Consider the following 8,400-nt stretch of genomic DNA (forward strand, 5'->3'; position numbering starts at 1 on the left):
CAACAAGTAGTTAGTACAAGCATATCAGTCGAAGTTTATCTGTTCCTTCTAGAAATAGAAGCGATATATGGGCCCCTCGATGATTTGGTTTTGACCTATGTACCGGGCCCGGTCAGAACCTAATTGATGTGTTCAATTTAGTTCTATGTCGAAACAAATCAGAGATCGAGAAACAAATGCTGGACAATAAGTAAGACCATGTTCCATGTGTTTGTCCGGCTGATATCATGAGAACAGAGGATTATATGATCACTTATCTTAAATGGCGTATCACCATCATCTCAGTTCCGAGAGACTTTGAAAGAGCTACGATTGCTAGTCGGATTTTGAAGTCATATTTGCAAATATAGTTATTAGACTTATCCAAGTGGGAGACTGTTGGATATAGTGTCTAAGTCCATAACTTTATTTGGTATGTACTTGACCCGACCCGGCATGGTCCATTTGGGTTGCATGGCATTGCAATACTTGGATAGACTAGATGAGAGAATAAGGCACTTATGATTATTAATATATTATAAGTTCTAATATATTAATAATAGTATTATTTAATTAGTATTGATCAAGTATTAATCTAGTATTAATTTGGTGACCAAAGTGAGACTAATTAAATATATAGGGTTGATTATGACAATCATCAATTCTTTTATGGTGGATTAATGATCCATGGTTTATGGGTTTGGTTATAACCATATGGAGCTCCATGGATAGTCCATGGGAGTTACAAACCCATGGGTCATGAGAAATCAAGAGTCATGACAATTAAGGGCATTCATGTGTAAACCCTAATTGTGACAACACTATAAAAGGAACCCTATGGCTAGCAAAATCGTGACCTAGTGTTTCTAGTGAGGGCATAACCGATTTTCAAGTGTAAGAAGTATTCTCTCAAGTTATTCCAATTCTTGTGGTGTTGTGTGAAGCATTTGAGGCACAACATTTGGGGTGCTAGGCTCACAAAGTCTTGAAGGAATCCAAGCAACAACAAGGTATGTATTTCTACTAGTTTTATGTTCTATGTAATCCCCATGCCATGCTAGTTAGGAAATAACCTTGAAAAGAAATTTGCATGTATATAGAGAAAACATAGATTCAAGGTTATTAGGGTTGCATGTACACTTAGGAAGTGTTAGAATGCTCAAAACCCATCAGAACAATGGGTAGATGAAATAGATGATGTGTGTTAAAATGATGAGAGGCCTCGATTGCTTACGATGTTTTAGATGATCCAGTCGTCTAGCGGAGTATAGATGACGACCACAGACTTTTCTAGGCAGTCCAGTGGAACGCTAGCAGGCTCGCAACCTGTAGGTGTTTTGAATATGTACTCCATCCCCCCCCCCCCCCCGATGGTTGCCTTACGGAAACATATGGCTGAGGAATCCCCTTAGCAGTAGTGCCCATCCCGATGAAATTCCTTAGGATAGGTCCCTTACAATAGATGCTTTACGGACGTAAAGTGAGGATAACGGGAACGGGTAATCAGGAAGTGATTTGATGAACATAAATAATGAACTTATTATTGTGGGTTGAAAACCCTATATGCTCACCAGGCTCCCCAGCCTGACCCACTCAGTTTCTTGTATTACAGGTAGTGGCAAAAGCATAGTTGGATGATTTGACGAGAGATTACGGATTTGAGGCCAGATAGTGTTTTGTGGCCTAAGATGATTATTTCTTTTTTAGTTTATGCTTATGGTCTGTATCGATGATTGACGTCCTGAGTTTTTCTGTAATGTAATGGAAATACATTTCTTAAGAAATTCTTTGATAAAATTTATATCATATTTTGTTTTGGGAACAAATTCCGCAATACTTTTCTCAAGAAGTTACTCTGATTTTTATTAAAAAGCATAAACGAAATCGGTCTTTTCTGGACGTAAAAATGGGGATGTCACACACACTCATTTGAATCACTTCATGGATTTTATCACGAGTGATCATGAGACGATAATATCTTATATTCTTCAAACCTAGAGATATTAGTTGTTGACTATGAGTTGGTTGTACATTGATTGCACGAAAACGCATTGCTAACATGATGTTATAAAACGTGCCTTTGTGTATGATTCAACAAGTTGTAGAAAAAGCATATGAGTCGAAGTTTATCCATTCCTTTTACCCTTGGAGGGATAAAAGCGATATATGTGGGCCCCTCGATGATTTAGTGATGACACCCCTAAGTGCTTGGCCAAGCCTGGACTGATTTGATTTGTTCAATTAGTCGGTCGTCATAAATCGGAAATCGGGAAACAAAAAATGGACAGAGAGAATGATTATAATCCATGTCTCAGTCCATATGATACCTAAAATGGAGGAATATATGATCCCTTATCTAATGGACAAGTCATTTGACTAGGTTAGAGTTCGGCAGCGGCTTGAAGAGCTACGATTGCTAGTCGGGATCTTGGAGTCATATGCAATAATAGTTTTAGACTTATTCAAGTGGGAGACTGTTGGATTAGATGTTTAAGCCCATAACTATTATTGGTATGTATTCGACCCGAGAGTAGCATGGTCTATTTGGGTTGCACTTCACCGGAACAATTTATATGGATAATCTTTTGAGAATAGTATGTTCATCATTTATATTAATATATTATAAGTTCTAATATATTAATATGGAATCATATTATTTAATTAGTATTGATCAAGAATTAATTTATAATTAATTTGGTGATCAAAAGGAACTAATTAAATATGGACTATTATATTTATATAGTGTGGGCTAATGCTTATTGGGAATGTGCATGGAAAGTCCATGGATAGTCCATGGAGCTTTGACCCATGGATCTTATGGAAATGAAAGGTCATGGGTATTAGGGTTTACATGAATGTAACCCTAATCCACCACACTATATAAAGGGGTCCTTGGCACATGAAATGACACTAGTATGTGAGAAAACAAGAGTGGGTCATTTTTAGTGTGCTTACTATTCTCTCAAGTTTCCACGGTGTTTTTAGTGATTTTTGATTCCACTTGAGGCTTCCACACTATTGGGGCTAAGCTCTTAAAGTTCAAGACTTCAAGCTTCATCAAAAGGTATGTTATCTAACTAGGCTTTTGGTGTATATTTGCTTCATATTATGCTAGTTAGGATAAAACCTTGGAATATTAAATATTTGCATGTATAATGGAGAAAACATAGATCCAAGGTTTATAGGGTTGCATGTACACCTTAGGAGTGTTAGAATGCTCAAAACCCATCAACAATAACATCAGAATACACATATTACCAATGAACATATAAAAAAAGATACTACACCTGTAACGCCCGTAGATCCGGGCTAGTCAATTTAGAGACGATAAGCATCAAAAGTGAATTTTTGATAAAAGATTATTTAGAATGAATAATCTTAACTAGGTTGTAGTGGTCGTGACAAGGATTCCGGATATATAAAGAATGCCGAAATCCTAGTTATAACGAAGAAGTTATGACCTGTCGAAGTTTTGTGGCAGAACCGGTACGAAACTGCGTGGTAAATAGTGAATTTACGATAGAGCGATATTTAGCCTTAACGATATAAAAGAAAGTCGTAGAATACGTTAAACCGAGAACGTGCATAAAAAGAACGTCTAAATCTGACTTCGTATGAGGAAGTTATGATTTTTCGAAGTTTCGACTTAGCGGTATGTAGCCCACAGTTCGAATATGAGATCGAGTGGTTTCTAGCCGAAACAATCTAAACAAGAATCAAAGATCTCGTCGATAGTAATGCAACGGTGAAAAGACAGACGAAAACGGACGTCAGATGAAGAAGTTATGAATTTCTAACGGAGTTTTCCTGTCCCGGCCTACTAAAAATAATATAATAAAAGGTAAATTTTAAATTAGCCGACGGAGTCTAAATGAGAGTTGTAGATCATAATCTCACCTATGTGTGCATATAAAGAACGTCGAAAACAGAGCTCGTATGCGAAATATATGAATTTCTGAAGTTCGGGGCACGAACGTCAACCCCTGTGTCAGAGCTCACGACGTGAACAGAGCTCACGACGTGAACAGAGAGTTCACGACGTGAGCAGGTGATGGACGTCTTCCAGAGCAAGTGGCCTGATGACGAACGCAGTGAACTATCGAGCTCATGATGTGAGCACCTGTGGCTCACGACGTGAGCATAGAATTTCAGCCCTATAAATAGAAGTTGAAGGGCAGCCGGCCATGGTTGCTAATTCCCCCTTCTCTCACTCCCGATACGCTCTCTAGCTGTCTTGAAGTACCCCCGCAGCCCTGGTATCATCCCGACACCCGAAGCAAGTCCCGACGCACCAAAGATCCCGAGAAGAAAAGAGTTTTCGAGCCGAAGCTCTGCCCGCGAGAAGCTCGGTGTGTGAAGATATCCCGGTTTCATCGAAGAATACTACTTTAAGAGCCGTAGTGCTGTCCGATAATCGTCTTATCATGTGAGTGCATAGTCCCTTTCATGAACATGATTTTAATACAAGTATTAATTAAAGTATTAAATATCTATTAAATAGTTAAATATTTGTTAAAGAGTTTATGTGTGAGTGCATAGTCCCTTTCATGAACATGATTTTAATACAAGTATTAATTAAAGTATTAAATATCTATTAAATAGTTAAATATTTGTTAAAGAGTTTATGTGTGAGTGCATAGTCTATTTCATGAACATGATTTTAATACATGTATTGTTTGAATGTATTAAATATATGTTTTGTGTGAGTTATTTAATGATGTCTGAATTATGTGTTAAAGAACATACCTGATTGTTTATGATAACTTAGGTTAAAGAGTAAACCTAAGGTTTGTTATAATGGTTATGGGGTAGTATCCCTTTATGAGTACGAGCGAGATATATATGGAGAATAGAACTTTAAAATATGTCATTGATCCAGAAGCATGGATTAGACATAGTTATTCGTCCCTAGTCCGAGAGTATGGATTGGACTTAGTTAATTTTCATTCATTCGGGAGTATGGATTAAGACTTAGTCAGTTGTCATTAATCCGGGAGTATGGATTAAGACATAGTCAGTTGTCCTTAGTCCGGGAGTATGGACAGGACATAGAATTTGTCATTAGTCCGGGAGTATGGATTTAGACATAGACCAATTGTCCCTTATCCAGGAGTATGGAATGGACACAATCATGGACTCGAGAATATGGATTAGATCCGGCAATAAGAGTTAAAATTTAAGGTCGAAGGGTATGGATAGTCTCGTTGAGAGGATTGAAGGCGTGGGGTAAGAGTTTGTTATATATATATGGAGAAAATTATACTGTGTAAATTCTAAATTATATATATATATATATATATATATATATATATATATATATGTTATAACATTGTGGGATTGAAATCCCTATGTACTCACCAGGTTTTCCAAACCTAACCCACTCAATATTTTTGTATCACGGGTATCGATACAAAGACACATTACACTGAGAGATTAGAGACATGTATATCATTAGTGTAGATGAATGTAAGTTCGGTTTATGCTTATGTGTCTGTATTGACCAGGACATCCCAAATGTTTTAAAACGAATAAAATACATCTCTTCGGAGATGCTTGGCTAAAGTATTTATCATGTTTTCTGGGAACAAATTCTGCAACAGTTTTCTTTAAAAGATTACTCTGATTTTAAAACAAAACATAAACAAATCGGTCTTTTCTGGCCGTGAAATTTGGGGACGTCACAACACCTGACACCAATTTAATGGCTAAATCCATCCAAAATTTGGTCTGTTATCTCTTATAGATACTTACGAGAGAGTGCTATTCAGTTCTTGCTTGTAATCGATAGAAATAGACACATACACATCGAAATACAATAAAGTATTTCACACCTGACAGTATTCAGTCCTAAGAGTGGAATTGACTTCGTAAAGATCATCTAGGGCATTCCATATCAATCGATCGCCTTTGACACCTTGAAAGCCACATCGCACCTTCATTTGGTTTATGATCAGCAACAATTGTGACCACCCGAAACTTTTATTTTGTAAATATTGGTCAATTCTATCAATATTTAACTCGATTCTGTTACCTTTTAACGCCGTTTAAGGGTTCGTTTAAGTGTTCTAAGCTTGAGTACAGCCGGGAATGAGATTAGGAATGAGTCAACAAGTCGTATAGGGACAAAACCTGGCCATACACCCTCTTGGGAGGTGTGTACGGCCGTACACACGGGTGTGTGGCCGCACACCCACCCCCCAGCCGCACACTCACCTCTATAAATAGGGGGAGACCCTTCATTCATTCATTTCCCTCTTTGGCTGCACTCTACTTTCTCTCTCTAGAATCTTCATCCAAGAACACTCCAAAGGCTTCAAAAACGTAAGTATTCCATCATCTAGCTTGTTATACTTGTAAGACTTCTTGATCTAAGCCTTAATTCATCAAGTTTCATCATGTTCTTCATCCTTTGAAGGTGTACGGCCGCACACCTTCATAAGGTGGCCGTACACACTTAAAAGACTCTTCAAAGTGAGAGTTTGGCCCTCATCTAGTAGCTTGGACTTGGTATTAACCTTGAATCGCCTGAAAAGCGACATTTTGGGCTTAGATGAAAAGTGTACAGCCGCACACCCCTATGTATGGCCACACACACACTCTGTACGGCTGCACACCCCTGTGTACGGCTGCACACACACTCTGTATGGCCGCACACCGCTATGTACAGCCGCACACTCCTATGTACGGCCGCACACACACTCTTATGGCCTTACACCCACTTTAATGCTCATATTTGGCCTTAAACTTTCAAAAACCACTAAGTATGGGACCTAGAATACTCCTTGGATGCTTGTAGAACATTGGAAACGCCTCAAAAGCACTTCCCATCATGAGTGTACGGCCGTACACTCATGGGCCATACACCCATGGCCGTACACACCCTTAGGGTGGCCATACACCTTCATCGTTCGATCATTTATTGTTCCGACACTTAGTTCAAGCATTTCCAGGTCCTTAGAGTGGTTTCCCGTCATGTTTAGTCATGGAATACCTTAATCTAATACATATATGTGTTACTATATGTTAATAGGATCCACTTGCATACGAAACGTCAGTTGACACTCAACACTCATACCAATCGTACATTCGGATCCTACGTTAAACTGTGAGTTCATACCCCTACGCTTTTTCCGAGTTTTTCCATGTTTTTTTCAGGGGGGAATACAAGCAAAAGTACAAGTAAACTTTTGCTCAAAGTATATTATTTTTATGTTCATAATGCTTTTAACACAGAAAACAGTTTTACCAAACGATTAAGAAATCAACACGTAGAAACAGTTTTCAAAACTAAAGCAATGAACTCGTGAATCATATCGTAAAATGCGTTATTTTATAAAATATTCATACCAATCATGAACAGGATTTGCAGTATTATTACTTGTAAATTTGTTAGTCTAATGTTGGAGACACGTCCTTGGTAACACTCCACCGGAATCCGAGTGTAGGACTAGCACTTATGACCAGAATCTCTTGTAAGGAGAGCGTGACTATTGTGTATAGATCTATACGGGACTGACTATCCCGCACCTAAACTGCTAGCTACAGTTAGTCAGACATGCCTGGGGTGACAAAGTCATAAAGGATACTGGCCCCGTTACGTGCCATATCAAGTTAATGTATGGTTATAAAACTCGCAACTTAGATAACAGAGATTTACTTTTGTAATAATCAATCAAGTGAACTAACCTCAAAGTAATAACCGATTTGATTACTAGAGGGTATTAATAATACCTTCAGGATCTAGTTCACCTCATATTTATTAGTTTTATTTATGTAATAAGGCTAATATACCTCAAGTAACCAGGGTTTTTCAGAAAAACTACGTTAAACGATATAAGTATGGTAGATACTTGTACACTTCATCTCATAACGAATAACCAACCACCTACTTTTAGGGAAAATATAGGATTTTCCCGGGATAACTCGATTTCTTATAAACAGATTCTTCAACAAGTAACTAATGGATGTTTCAAAACACACTTTCTATAAGAAAATATAGGATTTTCTTGGGAAACACTTTTCAAAGGATCAAAGAAACATTTTTCACCAAAACTAAACACTTATCAACTCACCAGCTTTATGCTGATACTCTTTCAAACCGCTTGTATTCTCAGGGAAACTTTAGACAGGTACTATTGCCAACTTTTGGAGAAGACGAAGCATTTTGGAGTCACGTCTTTTACTTATATTATATACTGCTATGTACAAACTATATTTTCAAACAGATGTAAATAATCATATTGTAATGTAATGGTTGTGTTTACTTTGCTTACTATGATACAGCTGTTGTGATACTACGCATGACGTCACTCGCCCCCGGACGTTTCCGCCGTTATTTCTGACGGTTCAGGGGTGTGACAACAATGAAACTTCGATAGTTGGGAGGTATTTCAGATTTCAAATAGATTGAGGATCGGTGAT

This window comes from Lactuca virosa, chromosome 3, assembly GCF_052849685.1.
Source record: "Lactuca virosa cultivar CGN04683 chromosome 3, Lactuca_virosa_CGN04683_v6, whole genome shotgun sequence".
NCBI classification, from domain to species: domain Eukaryota; kingdom Viridiplantae; phylum Streptophyta; class Magnoliopsida; order Asterales; family Asteraceae; genus Lactuca; species Lactuca virosa.